The following is a 17,873-nucleotide window of genomic DNA, read 5'->3' on the forward strand; positions in this document are numbered from 1 at the left end:
TAGGGTTGCCCACTATCACCATTACTATTCAATATTGTATTAGAAATGCTAGCTTTGGCAATAAGAATTGAGAAAGAGATTAAAGGAATTAGAGTAGGCAATGAGGAAACCAAATTGTCACTCTTTGCTGATGACATGATGGTATACTTAGAGAACCACAGAGATTTTACTAAAAAGGTATTAGAAATAATCCACACCTTTAGCAAAGTTGCAGGATACAAAATAAATCTACGTAAGTCATCAGCATTCTTATATATCACTTACAAAATCCAACTGTTAGAGTTACAAAGAGAAATTCCATTTCAAGTAACTACTGATAATATAAAATATTTAGGAATCTATCTGCCAAGGGAAAATGAGAAACTATATGAGCAAAACTACCAAACACTTTCCACACAAATAAAGTCAGATCTAACCAATTGGAAAAATATTAAATGTTCTTGGATAGGGCAAGCAAATATAATAAAGATGACAATACTACCTAAACTAATCTATTTATTTCATGCTACACCAATCAGACTCCCCAAAAACTATTTTAATGAAATAACAACAAATTTCACATGGAAAAACAAAAGGTCAAGAATTTCAAGGGAATTATGAAAAAAAGATGTACCAGATCTAAAATTATATTATAAAGCAGCAGTTACAAAAACCATTTGTTATTAGCTAAGAAATAGACCAGTTGATCAGTGGAATAGGTTGGGTTAACAGAACAAAATAGTCAATAACTTTAATAATCTAGTGTTTGACAAACTCAAAGACCCCAGATTTTGGGATAAGAATTCACTGTTTGAGAAAAACTGCTGGGAAAATTGGAAATTAGTATCACAGAAACTAGGAATTGACCAACATTTAACATCGTAAATCAAGATAAGGTCAAAATTGGTTCATGATATAGGCATAAAGAATGAGATTATAAATAAATTAGAAGAATAAGATAGTTTATCTCTCAGACCTGTGGAGGAGGAAGTAATTTGTGACCAAAGAGGAACTAAAGATCATTGTTGATCACAAAATAGAAAGTTTTGATTATATCAAATTGAAAAGCTTTTGTACACAAACTAATGCAGACAAGATTAGAAGGGAAGCAATAAACTGGGAAAATATTTTTACAGTCAAAGGTTCTGATAAAGGCCTCATTTCCAAAATATATAGAGAATTAACTCTAATTTATAAAAAATCAAGCCATTCTCCAATTGAAAAATGGTCAAAGGATATGAACAGACAATTCTCAGATGAAGAAATTGAAACTATTTTTAGTCATATGAAAAGATGCTCCAAGTCATTATTAATCAGAGAAATGCAAATTAAGACAACTCTAAGATACCACTACACACCTGTCAGATTGGCTAAGATGACAGGAAAAAATAATGATGATTGCTGGAGGGGATGTGGGAAAACTGGGACATTGATGCATTGTTGGTGGAGTTGTGAATGAATCCAACCATTCTGGAGAGCAGTTTGGAACTGTGTTCAAAAAGTTATCAAACTGTGCATACCCTTTGATCCATCAGTGTTACTACAGGGCTTATATCCCAAAGAGATCATAAAGAAGGCAAAGGAACCTATATGTGCATGAATGTTTGTGGCAGCCCTCTTTGTAGTGGCTAGAAACTGGAAACTGGGTGGATGCCCATCAGTTGGAGAATGGCTGAATAAATTGTGGTATATGAATATTATGGAATATTATTTTTCTGTAAGAAATGACCAACAGGATGATTTCAGAGAGGCCTGGAGAGACTTTCACGAACTGATGCTGAGTGAAATGAGCAGGACCAGGAGATCATTATATACTTCAACAACAGTACTATATGATGACCAGTTCTGATGGACCTGACCATCCTCAGCAATGAGATCAACCAAATCATTTCCTATTGAGCAGTAATGAACTGAACCGGCTACGCCCAGAGAAAGAACTCTAGGAGATGACTAAAAATCATTACATTGAATTTCAAATCCTTATATTTATGCCCACCTGCATTTTTTATTTCCTTCACAAGCTAATTGTACAATATTTCAGAGTCTGATTCTTTTTGTACAGCAAAATAATGGTTTGGTCATGTATACTTATTGTGTATCTAATTTATATTTTAATATATTTAACATCTACTGGTCATCCTGCCATCTGGGGGAGGGGGTGGAGGGTAAGAGGTGAAAAATTGGAACAAGAGGTTTGGCAATTGTTAATGCTGTAAAGTTACCCATACATATAACCTGTAAATAAAAGGCTATTAAATAAAAAAAAAAAGAAATGAGATAAAATAAATTTCTGTTAACTGAAAATGCAAAATAATAATAATAATAAAAAGAAAAGCTTTTGTACAAACAAAACTAATGCAGACAAAATTAGAAGGGAAACAATAAACTAGGAAAACATTTTTACAGTCAAAGGTTCTGAAAAAGGCCTCAATTCCAAAATATATAGAGAATTGACTCTAGTGTATAAGAATTCATGCCATTCTCCAGTTGATAAATTGTCAAAGGATATGAACAAACAATTTTCACATGAAGAAATTGAAACTATTTCTAGTCATATAAAAATGCTCTAGTCATATAAACGTCATTATTAATCAGAGAAATAAAAATTAAGACAACTCTGAGATACCACTACACACCTCTCAGATTGGCTAGGATGACAGGAAAAGATATGCTGAATGTTGGAGGGGATGTAGGAAAACTGGGATATTGATACATTGTTGTTGGAATTGTGAATACATCCAGCCATTCTGGAGAGTGATTTGGAACTATGCTCAAAAAGTTATCAAACTGTGCATACCCTTGGATCCAGCAGTGTTACTACTGGGCTTATATCACAAAGAGATCTTAAAGAAGAGAAAGGGACTTGTATGTGCAAAAATGTTTGTGGCAGCCCTCTTTGTAGTGGCTAGAAACTGGGAATTGAGTGAATGCCCATCAATAGGAGAATGGCTGAATAAATTGTATTATTTGAATGGTATGGAAATATTATTGTTGTGTAAGAAATGACTAGCAGGATTATTTCAGAAAGGCCTGGAGAGACTTACAAGAACTGATACTGAGTGAAATGAGTAAGACCAGGAGATCATTATATACTTCAATATATACAACAATACTATTTGATGATCAATTCTGATGGACATGGCTCTATTCAATAATGAGATGAACCAAATCAGTTCCCTTTGTTCAATAAGGAATAGAACGAGCTACACCCAGCAAAAAAACACTAGGAAATGATTGTGAACCACTACATAGCATTTCCTATCCTTCTATTTTTGTCTGCTTGCATTTTTGATTTCCTTCACAGGTTAATTTTACATTATTTCAAAGTCCAATTCTTCTTGTGCAGCAAAATAACTGTATGGATATGTATACATATATTGTATTTAACATATAATTTAGCATATTTACCATGTATTGCTCTACCTGCCATCTGGGGGAGAGGGTGGGAGGAAGGAGGGAAAAGTTGGAACAGAAGGTTTTGCAAGGGTCAATGCTGAAAAATTACTCATGCATATCTTTTTTTTTTGTTTGTTTTTTTTATTTTTTTCATATATCTTTTAAATAAAAAGCTACAATAAAAAAATAAAATGTTAAAATTTCCCCATTTTTCCATCTGTATAAATTTCAATTTATCATCATCACCATGATCATCATCACTTTAAGTATCCCAATTTTTTCAAATAACTACTCTCATAGAAGTTGGTCCATATACAATCTAATCTAACCATGTAGGCTAGAACTGTAATTGTTTGTTTGTTTGTTTGTTTTAAACTTCTCACAACTCTTGTATTAACCACGACCAACCCTTCAAATGTCACTACCCTTTCCTGAAATTATTCTGAAAATAGTCAGGTCAGTGTTACTTTGAATAGAGCACTGAACCTAAAATAAAAAGAATCAATATTCTAATCTGACTCAAGACAATCACTTGTGAGCCTGGAAAATCCCTTAATCTCTCTTTACTTCAGTTTCTTCATATGTGAGAAAGGAAGCAATACATACAACTACCTTAGAAAGTTACTATAAGAATTAAATGAGATAATATTTGTAAAGCATTTTGCAAATGTTAAAAGCTCTAATTTACTTATCCATTACCTTTTATGTCCATATAGTCTTCTAATAATACTTTGGTAATGATTTTATGTTGTCTGTTTTCTCTTAGAAGTGACTTTCTTGGTTCAGATTCTGCTCTTGGACTCCTAATTATGTGTACCTCTTCCTAAAATAAGAGATTTTAAAATGCATAGCATATTCAGAAGCCTTTCACCCGAACTTCTGGAACAACTGGTATTCATACTTTCAGCCTTGCTCCTCCTCAGCACTAGGTATATTAAAAGTCTTCTCCCTCAGTGATCTCCCCCCCCATTTTTAGTCAAAAAGTTTTATGCCACAGTTGCTATACAGTGACAGAGATTTAATCTATAATTCACTGAAAAAGGTAATTCTTGAATGAAGAAATTCTTTCTACCAGTGCAGATCAGCACCTTCTCTCCAAATTATGGTCTTAGAGAACTGCTTAAAAATCTGTTGTGTCAAAATCTAATAGAAATGGAGCTATTAAGGACCTTTGGACAAACATATTAACTTAGAAAATGATATATCAATATTGTCCATATTTTTATTGTACTTCTATTTATCTTAATAAACATTTTCAAATTACATTTTAATTCTAGTTCAAGACACACTCAGAAGTATTATCTGCCCCATATAGTCGACTGACCACATAGTTGACATTTCCTGCCTAGAGTTCTGAAAAGGTTAAGTGATTTTATTGCACTATTTTTTTCTATTTTTCTATTACTCCATTATGCTAAACTGGCTAGCAACACCCACACCCACCCACCCCACACACACACACACCCCACACCCACACACATTCAATTACTTAAAAAAAAAACTCTTTTTAACCATCTGTGCAATACATATTAAATGTCAGAAATATAAAAGAATAAAAGGATAGTGATGTGTCTTCGCTCCATCAAATTGAAGATGAGGAGAATATGTTGGAGCTAACAAACCAGCATATTGCATTTCCTTTCCTTTTATAAAATTCAAGACAACTTATCATTGAATTCTACACTTTCTTCCTGTTTTACAAGATTTTTCCGAGATCACTGTCAGTGACTCACCAATCACATGTGTCAGTTCTTTCAGTACCTCAGAATGTAATTCATCTAGATCAGGTGATTGGAAATTCACTAAGGAAATCCAGGTGCTCTCTTAGAATCTCCTACTTGTGTTATCAGCTTTTTATCATCAGTGTATGTTCTCTCTTTTGTAGTCTTAGGGCATTCTCTTTGAAAGAGATAACAGAAACACAATTAAGTATTGAACAATTCTGACTTCTCTCTATCATCCTTAGTAGTCACATTTTCCCCATTGTTATCACTTCTTTGATGTCTCTTTTTTCCTAGTAAAACTTTAAAAATTACATTTTTGCTGTCTATGACTTTCCTCAGCAGTCTCAATTAAATCAGTTTACACTCCAGATACTAAAATTATATGGCCATGTTCTACTATTGTGCTGATCTTCTATTACCTATCCTAATTTCTATGCTCACCTATTAGTTTTTATTATTCTTCATTATTTATTATTGTGTTTTATTATTATTTATATTATCACTATATTATCATTATCATATTATTATCATTATTTTATTATTACATTAATTGATAAATTTCCTCTTTATTAACATTGCTCCCTTTAAACCAGAAATTTTTAGTTTGAGGTTCATGAACTTTTAAAAAAAAATAATTGTACTTTAATATGTTATTTCATTTGTAATCTTATCTCATCTGTTTTATTTTTTGCAGCTAAAAGCATTATTCTAAGAAAGGGTTCCTAGGTTTCATAACTCCTTTTTCCCCATCAGAATTATTTTTGGTTTTGTTTTAAGTATTTCACTGAGAGTCCCCTAATTTTTTGGGCCACTCCATTTGAAAAATAGTAGGCCAAGAAATCTCATTTACTCTTTCTCTAAACCTTTTTTAATATGGCTCTCTTAAAATCTAAATGTTCTGCTATTCCAAGAATGAATGCCTTAATAGACAACCAGATATTTTAAAACTGCTGGCATTACTGTAACATACCAAGATTTTGCTTTGTTTCCTGAACAATTCTATATTTCTGTCCAGATGAGAAATATTGTTTTATTGTACTATGTACTTTGATGATACAACTCTGTTGTATGCCAATTGTATGTTTTGTCAATAAGGTATACTTTCCAAAATTATATCCCAGTCTTGTCTCTTATCCCATTCTATTTTTTTAAATTAACAGTATTTTATTAAATGTTTGTAGCAGTTCTTTTCATAGTGGCAAGGAACTGGAAAGTGAGTGGATGCCCATCAGTTGGAGAATGGCTGAATAAGTTGTGGTATTGGAATGTTTTGGAATATTATTGTTCTATAAGAAATGATCAGGAGGATGATTTTAGAGAGGCCTGGAGAAACTTATGTGAACTGATGGCAAGTGAAATGTGCAGAACTAGGAGATCATTGTACATGGCAACATCAATATTGTGTGACAATCAATTCTAATGAATGTGACTTTCCAACAATAAGATGATTGATGCCAAGTCCAATGATCTTGTGATGAAGAGAGCCATCTACACCCAGAAAAAGGACTATGGGAACTTAATGTGGATCACAACATAACATTATCATTCTTTTTGTTGTTGTTCCTTTGCATTTTGTTTTCTTACGCATTTACTTTCTTTTTATCTGATTTTTCTTGTGCAGCAAGAACAATGTATAAATATGTGTATACATATTAGATTTAACATATATTTTAACGTGTTTAACATGTATTGGAATGCTTGCTATCTAGGGGAGAGGATGGGGGGAAAGAGAAGAAAATCTGAAACACAAGGCTATGTTGTCAATGTTGTTAAATTACCTGTGTGTATGTTTTGAAAATAAAAAGCTTTAAAAAATAAAAAAAAACATTATTTTATTTTTCCAAATCCATTTAACAATAGTTTTTAATGTTCATTGTTGTAAATTTTTTTCTCTGTTCATCCCTTACCTTCCCTTTTTCCAAGACAGCCCACAATCTGATATAGGTTATACATGTAGAATACTTTTAATTATATTTCCTTTTTTGTCATGTTGTACAAGAAAAACCATCCAGAAGTATGGTTTTATTCTTCATAAAATTCAGTTATAAAGTCAATTTACTCCCTGACAGAAAGAAATACCCTTTTTCTGCTTACTTATTAACTATAGTTTATATATTTGTGTTTAAACATATGAAGCTATGTATTTTATTGTTGGTTCTTTTCTTGATTTTTCCCCTATGATTTTAAGACTATCCATATGGTACAATATATCAATTCTATAGTATGTAGCTTTCTCTTTATTCTTATTTTTCAATTTAATTCACTTTATATTTCCAAAATCTAAGGCAACCACAGCCTTTCCTTACCAGGTTCATTTGATCTCTGGTTAGGAGGTCATAATGTCTAAATTTTAAGTTGCAGATCAAACATTTAAATTTTTCTTCAAAGAACATCTTCTTGTCCAGCTGTTTTCTTAGTAATTTCTTGCCAATTATTTCTTGGTGATATCATCAGCATTCTTCAAGTGTTCCTATTTTTTGCCTAAGTCTTCATTACTTTTAACAATTTTTCTTTTTGAAATCATATGTGTCTATCTCAATCATCAATGGGAGGAATTGGTAACAGTCATCTAATTTAATAAGTTTTAAAAGATCTTTTCTCATGTCCAAGATACTTGTCTTGGGAAGAGCGTACGTGCTTTTATGGTTGTAACAAGATTACTACCCTTCACCAGTCATATACAAATCACCTTCCTTATGTCTTCTTCCTCTGAGCTTGAGGAATTATGATTGTACCTCTGGAAGCACATTATCTTTTCCTGGAAGATAATCAGCTCATTTTTTCTCAGAAAATTCAGCTGCTTTTTCTTCAGGAAGATATTTTTTAATATTCATGCAGCTACTAAAAGTAATGAGCTAAATTGGTTTTGTATCATAAGATTCTTTCAATGGTACTTCTTTCCTTTCTCTGCTGGGTTTCAGTCTTCTATCTTCTCATTTCTTCACACAAAGCAACATTTTCCTCTTACTCTTCAGATTCTAATTTTCCTCTTTTCTCATTGACATTCTCCTTTTTCTAAATTTTAAAATAGCATTTCATTCTCCCTAATAATCTAAAAAGCATATTTAATTTAAATCCCTCTACTCATTTACTTTCTCTTTTAGAAGGGAAAATTGTGAATACTTTAAGCATTGGAAATAATAATTTGATCCTGGCAGAAATATAGACATAATATATATTCTATTAAGTACATTATTGCAACACTTTCCCTTTTCTCCAAATTTTTTTCTGAAGTAAGATATTCAGTTATTATTTTCCCTTCCAATTATTAGTTCTTCTGTGGAACTGTTATGGAAAACAGCTTGTAGTTGTCTTTAATTGCAAAGTCCTTCTTACTTCTTTAACTCCTTGAGAACTACACTCATCTTCCATTCCCAAGTTCTTATTTTGTGTTCCTGGCTTCCTTTTCATCAAGTCTTTCTTTTTTGCTATTCCTTCTCCTTCAGAAGCCCAAGCTTTTCTGCATTTCCTGATCCTTCTTTTTCTCTTTGGGTCTTAAGCACTTACTCCTCCTTTTTCTTATAAAACCCTTCAGCTCAAATGCTCCTCAGATCTTTTATCTTGATTCACTTTCTTTCACTTTAAATCTTTCTCCTCCAAATTCTTAACCACTCAAATTTTTCCTACCAAGATTCAATCTTTGGTCTCTTTTAAAAGTTCCAAATCTGCCAAATTTTCTAACATCCTTCCCAAATCAACCACCTCCTAAATTTTCCCACTATTCTCTGGCATCATTTACCTCCATATCCAGCTTTGATCCAATGATCAAATTATTTTTATGATTCACCAGTGACTTCCTTACAATCTTTTATCTAATTACACTGTCTCTTTTCCCAACATACCTATCCTCAAATGTGAGCAAATTCCACTGTTAAAAATATATGTTAAATCTGTGTATGGGTAAATATGTGTAAACATATTTGTACAATTCTCTTGCTGCTCAAGAAAAATCAGTTCAAAAAGGATGAAAATGAGTAAGAAAACAATATGCAAGTGAACAACAATAAAAACAGTGAAAATGCTATGTGATGAACCACATTCAGTTTGATAACTTTTTGAGCATAGTTCCAAATTGCTCTCCAGAATGGTTGGATCCATTCACAGTTCCACCAACAATGTATTAGTGTTGCAATTTTTCCACATTCCCTCCAACATTCATCATTATCTTTTCCTGTCATCTTAGCCAATCTGAGAAGTATGTAGTGGTATCTTAGATTTGCATTCCTTTAATAAATACTAATTTAGAGTGCCTTTTCATATGATTAGAAATGGTTTAAATTTCTTCATCTGAAAATTATCTGTTCATATCCTTTGACCATTTATTAATTGAAGAGTGGTTTGAATTATTATAAATTTGAGTCAATTCTCTATATATTTTAGAAATGAGGCTTTTATCAGAACCCTTAAATGTTAAAATGTTTTCCTAATCTATTGCTTCCCTTCTGATCTTGTCTACATTATTTTTGTTTGTACAAAAACTTTTTAACTTAATATAATCAAAATTATCTATTTAGTATTCAATTATGAGTTTCAGTTCTTCTTTAGACACAAATTTCTTCCTTCTCCACAGATCTGAGAGGTAAACTTTCCTATGTTCTTCTAATTTGCTTGTAATATCACTTTTTATGTCTAAATCATGAACCCTATTTGACCTTATCTTGGTATGTGGTGTTAGGTGTCAGTCGATGACTAGTTTCTTCCATTCTAGTTTCCAAATTTGCCAGCAGTTTTTTGTCAAATAGTGAGTTCTTATCCCAAAAGCTGAGATCTTTGACTTTGTCAGATACTAGATTACTATAGGTATTAACTATTTTGTCCTGTGATCTTAAGCTATTTGACTGATCAACTATTCTATTTCTTAGTCAGTACCAAACGCTTTAGATGACTGCTGCTTTATAATATAGTTTTAGATCTAGTACAGCTAGGCCACCTTCATAGTCATTTTTTTTTCATTAATTCCCATGTAATTCTTGACCTTTTGTTCTTCCAGATGAGTTTTGTTATTATTTTTTCTAAATTTATAAATTAATTTCTTGGGAGTTTGATTGGTAAGGCAGTAAATAAGTAGATTAATTTAGGTAGTATTGTCATTTTTATTATATTTGTTTGGCTTACCCATGAGCACTTGATATTTTTCCAACTGATTAGATCTGATTTTATTTGAATAGAAAGTGTTTTGTAGTTGTGTTAATATTAATTTGCAGATAGATTCCCAAATATTTTAAACTGTTGACAGTTATTTTGAATGAAACTTCTTTTTGTATCTCTTCCTCCTTGCTGGACTTTATTGTTTATAAAAATGCTGATGATTTATGTGGATTTATTTGTATTCTGCAATTTTGCTAAAATTTACTGATGTCCCCTTTTATTTTCAGAATTTCAAATTTAGTATTTAATTGAGAGTTTTTAATTTGTTCTTTTCTAGCTTTTTAATTGTAAGCCCAATTAATTGATCTTCTCTGTTTTATGGAAATAAGCATCTAGAGATATCAAATTTTCCCTTATAACTGCTTTGGCTATATCCCACAAATTTTGGTATGTCTCATTTTTGTCTCATTGTTGTCATTTTGTACGAAGTTGTTGATTGTATCTATGATTTGCTGTTTCACCCATTCATTCTTTAAGATTAGATTATTTAATTTCTAATTAATTTTTGGTCTATTTTTCCTAGCCTTACATTCCATGTGATTTTTATTGCATTATGATCTGAAAAAAAATGTGTTTACTATTTCTGCCTTTGGCATTTGATTTTGAGGTTTTTATGCCCTAGCACATGATCAATTTTTATATAGGTTCCATGAAGCCAAGAAAAAAGTAAACTCCTTCTTGTCTCCATTCAATTTTCCCCAAAGATCTATTATACCTACCTTTTCTAACCTTGTATTTATTTCCTTACCTTCTTATTTATTTTGTGTTCAATTTAACTAGTTCTGAGAAAGCAAGGTTGAGATCCCCTTTAAGTATAGTTTTGTTGTTTCTTCTTGGATCTCTCCTAATTTCTCCTCTAGGGATTTGGATATTAAAGATTTGGATAATATAGTATATATGTTTAGTAGTGATATTGCTTCATTATCTATGGTACCCTTTAGTAAAATATAGTTTCCCTCCTTATCTCTTTTAATTAGATCTATCTTTGCTTTTACTTGATCTGAGATCAGGATTGCTATCTCTGCTTTCTTTACTTCACCTGAAGCATAATAGATTCTGCTCCTGTTCTTTCTGTTCATTCTGTATATATCATTCTGCTTTTTTTATTATAAATTTTTGTTGGCAGAACATATGCCTGGGTAATTTTTAGAACATATCCCTTGCACTCACTTCTGTTTCGACTTTTCCCTTCCCTCCCTCCATCCCCTCCCCTAGATAGTAGTTAATTTTATACATGTTAAATATGTTATAGTATATCCTAGATACAATATATGTGTGCAGAATTGAATAGTTCTCTTGTTGCAAAGGGAGAATTGCATTCAGGTGGTAAAAATAACCTGAGAAGAAAAACAAAAATGCCAACAGTTTACACTCATTTCCCAATGTTCCTTCTCTGGGTATAACTACTTCTGTCCATCAGACAGAACTGCCAGATTGAGTTCAATCTTCTCTTTGTCGAAGATATCCACTTCCATCAGAATACTTCCTCATACAGTGTCGTTGTCAAAGTATATAATGATCTCCAGTTCTGCTCATTTCACTCAGCATCAGTTCATGTAAGTCTCTCTAAACCTCTCTGTATTCATCTTGCTGGTCATTTCTTACAGAACAATAATATTCCATAACATTCATATACCACAATTTACCCAACCATTGTCCAATGGATGGGCATCCATTCATTTTCCACTTTCTAGCCACTATAAAAAGGGCTGCCACAAACATTTTGGTACATACAGGTCCCTTTTCTTTGCCTCTTCGTGAGATGTAACTTCCGTTATTTTACCTCCTTTTTCCTCTTTTTCCTATAAGACTCCCTTTCCACCTCTAGTTTCTTTTGTATATTATCATAATAAAATCAAATTATCTCTGCACTCTCTATGTATACCCATAACAGAGATATAGTTCTCAAGAATCATTTCCTTTTTATCTTTTTATGCTTTTCTTAAGTTCTGTGATCAAATTGCTTGATCCTTTCATTAGAAATAGATGAAATTCACTTAATGAAATTCTAATTTCATTAGAAATAGATGAAATAATCACCATTCGATCTTCTTCCCTGAAAGACAGTGCTCATTTTAGTGGGATAGCTTATTCTTGGCTGAAATCTAAGTTCCTTTGCTTTTCAAAATATCAGATTCCTGGCCTTCAATCCTTTAAGGTGGAAGCTTCTAGGTCCTGGGTAATCTGAATTGTGTCTCCTCAGTATTTAAATTGTTTCTTTCTGGTTGCTTGCAATATTTTTTCCTTGGTGCAATAGTTCTGAAATTTAAACATGATATTCCTTGGGGCTTTAATTTTGGAGTCTCTTTCAGGAGGTGATTGGTGAATTCTTTCTATGGCTATTTTACCTTCTGATTCTAATACATCAGGGAAGGTTTTCTTTATGATTTCCTGTAAGATAATGTCTAGTTTTTGCTTTTGTTTTTGTTTTTCTTCATGGCTTTCAAGAAGTCCAATAATTTTTACATTCTCTCTCCTAGATCTTATTTAATCATTCACTTCCATTTGTTCACTTCTAATTTTTAGTGTATTATTTTCTTCAGTTACTTTTTTAGCTCCTTTTTTATTTGGCTAATTGTTTTGTTCATTGCAATTATTTTCCATTTCACAAATTGTGCTTTTCAATGAATTAGTATCTTTTTCATATCTATTTTGTAAAGCATTATATGCTTTTTTCTATTTCATCAAATTTATTTTGTAGGGAGTTATATGCCATACCACCTCCTTATAACCAGGACACAGTAGTCTAAAAGCCTCACGGAAGATTCCCAGGTCCATGGAAGTTGCAATGCTCTGATTCCTTGCCCCAGCTCCTTGCCCCAGACTCCCTGATCTGTGGTCTGGGTGCAGCAGACTGTCCTCCTGCCAGATTGAAACATACCTGTTCTGAAGTTCTTCCAAGGTATCTTCTGGAAATGTGTTGTACTCCAAATATTTGTGTGGTTTTTTTCCAAATACAGTTTAGAGGCTTAATTTACTGTTGGTTTGAGAAAAGGTCAGAGAAGTTATGTCTGCTCTCTGCCATTTCTGTTTCCACCCCCTGTTTCCACTCCAAAAAATCGAAGAAAAAAACTGAGTTAATCATTTTTCAACCCAGACCAACAGACACAAGCATATGGGCACTGGAGACATGATCCATCCAGGAAGAAGTATTCTGAGCCTCCTACTTCTGCAATTCTAATATTGTGTGTCATGTAAGCACACCACTAATGCAAAAACAACAAAATAGAAACAAAATTTAACTAGAATTACTAAAAAGTAGATTATTATATTTTGGCAAAATAGATCTAAATGTATTATTTATAAACAGATGTGTTGTATACTAGTAGTATGTACTTGAAAAATCAATAAGCATTCAGTGCTAGAATACTTTGCAGAAAAAAGAAATTTTAATTTTCACTCAACATAATTGAGGGCCTATTGTTTTTGTTTGTTTGTTTTGCTGAGGCAATTGGGGCTAAGTGACCTAAGTGACTTGCTCAGAGTCACATATCTAGGAAGTGTTAAGTGTCTGAGGACATATTTGAACTCGGCTCCTCCTGACTTTAGGGCTGGTGCTCTATCCACTGCACTACCCAGTTGCCACTACTGTGGGGTTTTTTTGAGCTAAATTCTTTTCATTCATTGTGATCTCAAAAATATTATGTACAAATACTTGTATTTTGTTGAATATTTAATGGATAAGTTCCAATCTACTTTTATTGTCAATACCATAAAAGTTTACTCCTAGAGAATGTTTCTATTTATCCTAAATATGTTTTGAAAATCTCTTAAAATAAATAAATATTGTTCATTTTAAAAACAATTACTTTTCCATATTTATGTTTGGTTCTGATTTCTTACATTTAAAATATTGATTTGCTAAACAAAATATCAGAAGAAATGAAACATGAGTTATACAAACAGGCTGATACATAGAAAAGCAAAATTTTACTAAAATGTATTTATAAGATAAAACTGATGAAAAAACTATGCTTTTTACCCACTCTGTGAATCTATGAAGAAAATTAATATTTAAAAAGTTTCTATTAAAAGAAAATTTTTTCTAACCCAAAATATTGGAATCTTAAAAATGTTTTTTAATATAAAAATATATAGAGATAATGAGTTCATAAGATCCAAAAAACTCTAGCTTAGAGATAAAAATTATCTCTCATCTTAAAGAATAAGTAAAGTTTGCTTGTGAAATAAACAAATAATGCTTTTCTTTTGGGGAGAGTATATTTCAAGAAATTTCTGTCATAGATTTTTAGGAATTTTGTTCCATTGTTTTTCTAGGACTCATCACAACTTTTTACAAATCAATGGAAATAGAGAAAATATTATTTGTAAGAGAAAGAGACAGACAGACAGACAGACAGAAACATAGAGATACAGTGAGAGAAGAGATTAATTGATAATAAAAATTGCTTATACATCTTGGATTGCAAATCCTTATCCAAAAATTTGATATAAGGATTTCTTTTTCTATTTCAACTATTTTCCTTCTCATATTAGATTCATTACTGCTGTGCATGCAAAAGTTTTTCAGTTTCAAGTAATCAAAGATAACTCTTGTATCTTTTCTAATTGCTTCTATCTATTGTTTGGTAGAATATTTCAGATGTATAAAAATGGATAGAATTGGAAGCAATTCCAATAAAATAATGATATATTTTCATATGTTTTGCTTTCTCCTTCCAAGTTTATTGACTCCCTGAAATACAACCATGGACCACTTAGGAATATTTGAAGCTCAAGTGAGAACCTCTAAAGCTAGCTCATTTTTTATGCTCACTGATGTTGAGGATGTTTTTTCTTTGGTTTTGATTTAAAGAGTACCGTATCTTTTTTTAATGAAGTACTCCATTATTCTGGATTTCACTAGCTAGTCTTCAGGAAGGTTCCAATTGCATTCCTTTAGAAGACTCTAAATAAAAGTAAATTTTCCTGTGCCACTGATAGATCAAATTTAATTGACAGGAATTTTCTTCAAGTCCATATCTCCAGAATTTATGGCCAACCCAAAGTCTCAAAACAATCTGAATAGAATTGAGAGAGGGAAATGGCTTTATGGGTTATTGTTTTCTAATTGAAAAGCTGTACATTATTTACCACTGTCTAGGCTAACAGAGATTATCACTCTAATGCAGTTTAAATGCACATTATTAGGATCACAGGATGTTAGAGCTAGATGCAACCTTGGAGATCATTTAGTCTATCCCCCTTATTTGACAGATGAGGAAACAGAAGCTTTTGTCTTTCTGGTGCATTAGCCACAGACAAAACAGAACTAAATCACAAAACCAAAATCAATGATAATAGCAGCAGAAGGGAGGTTTAGTTTATACATTTAAATCTAAATGGAATAACACACCATAACCTCTCACTAAATAAGGAAAAAGCCAATCTCTGCAAATAAAGATACAGCTTTCTTCAAAACTTCTAGGATCTGGAATTTTACATATGGATATTTCTCCCACTGAAAGAAATTGCAGACCATCTATTTTTTCCATTGTTTTTGCCACAACAAAAAGTAGTGTTATAAATATTTTTGTACATAAACGTCCTTTCCTTTGACATTTGGTCTTATCATTGATAGGCATTTTGTGGAAAGAGGGAGGAGGGTTGCCCAAATGAATAGAGTTCCAAATTGTATTCTAGCATGGTTGGACTAATTTAAAGTCACTCTGCAAAAAAAAGTGTTTTTCCTCATACATATACAACCACTTTAACAACTGATTTGTTTTTCCTTTTTCATATTTGACAAACTGATGAGCATGAGTCTCCAATGTGTTTTAATAAAAAAAAAAATACTTTGGGAATAAAATACAAGTTTCCATGATCACATTTTAGATTTCATGAAATAACTAAATTGTTATGATAATGATCTAAAATAGTTCATGCATTTAATCTAACCTACCTTCTTCCTGTTGACTAAATTCTTTGGTGTGGCTGAAATAATTAATTAGGAAGATTTTTATGGTTTCTTCATGACTATAATCAAATTTCCTTTATCTTCAAACATCACTGGTTCACTACATATTTTCATGGATCTTAATGAAAACTTATGTACTATATTGAGTAACTTTGCTGTGTTTGAATGAAATATATTCATTATATTATCTAGGAAAATGTATTTCTTATTTCACTTTAGTTTAGTATAACTAACATTGCAAAGAAACTAAATCATCTAGGCATATAAACACAATACAAATTTTAATAACTTTACTACCACCATTTTTTAACTTTGTAAAAAACAAAAAGATTATTGCATATATTCTTCATGCCATTGCTAAAAAATATTTTATCATTGCTTAATTTGCTTCTCATATGTGTTCTTTCTTAGATGAACATTCCTCATGAAGTTTTTCTAGGGCCTCAAACAGTTATATATAGTATTTCATCATAAATTGATATTTATTGATACAAATAATCTATGCATAAATTTTAAAATAATTTAATAATCAAAGCTTTTTGAGACTAGAGGTACAGGGATGAAGTAATCATCTTTGCTTTATCTTCCAGAGTAACCAAAGTCCAGTGACAAGACAAAACCCAAGACAATTAGTCATAGCCCAGGATGTAGTAGATGATCTTGGTCTCTTCTATGTCTGATAAAACTGAGAGTCATTGGAACAAATTGTTCTTTTCCACCCATCCCATTGGAAAATCTTCGCATATTTGAGGTAGACTTTCCCCTAATTCACCAATATGTTTGTGGCCTATCAAGGCGGAAAAGAACAGTGATAAAATAAACATGTTTATTGCATGAAAGCAAAAAGTTTTTTTTTATATTAACAAATAAAACTATCATTTGAAAAAAAGAAACTAGGAAAAATCTTTTCAGATTAGTTTCTCTAACAAATGTTTCATTTCTAAGACATATAAGAAAGTGCTTCAAATTAAACAAAAATAAGAGACATTCTAACATTGATAAATGGTCAAGAATATAAATAAATAATTCTCAAAGAAAGATAGCTTTCTATAACATGAGAAAAAAATCTTTCAAATCACCACAGAAAATTAAAAAAAATGTAAAAGAGGTTGTGGAGGGGGAAAAGACACAGTGATGTATTGTTGATGGACCTATGAACAGATACAACCATCTTGGAAAGAAATTTCAAATTAGGTTCAAACAGTCAGTAAATACTAACATTTTGACTCTGTCATATCACTGTTAAGTCTTTATAAAGAAGAGATCAAGTGAAGAAAAAAGAAATATGTGCAAAAAATACTTGTAGCAGTTCTTTTGTGGTGGTAAAAACACTAGAAACTAAGAGAATGTCCATGAATTCAAGAATGGCTGAACAAGACACTGTATATGAATATAATGGAAAACTATTGAGTTGTAAGAAATGAGGAAATAGCATATTTCAAAAAGATATTAAAAATAAAGACATGGATTGATGAAGATTGAAGTAAACAGAACCTGAATAATTTATAATATCTATTATAAAAGTAAATAATTTGAAGACTTTATGAACTGATTAAGAATGAAATAAGAAAAGGGAGAGAAAATGTCTTTCTTTTTCCCTTTTTAAAAATTTTTTAATAAAGAGGCTGACAGTATTACATATGTGGAATGTTGTATGTACAATCAGATGACATTACTATGTTATTAGCTTTACTTAAGTGTTTTATTTT

The sequence above is a fragment of the Sarcophilus harrisii genome, chromosome 3 (genome assembly GCF_902635505.1).
Source record: "Sarcophilus harrisii chromosome 3, mSarHar1.11, whole genome shotgun sequence".
NCBI lineage: Eukaryota > Metazoa > Chordata > Mammalia > Dasyuromorphia > Dasyuridae > Sarcophilus > Sarcophilus harrisii.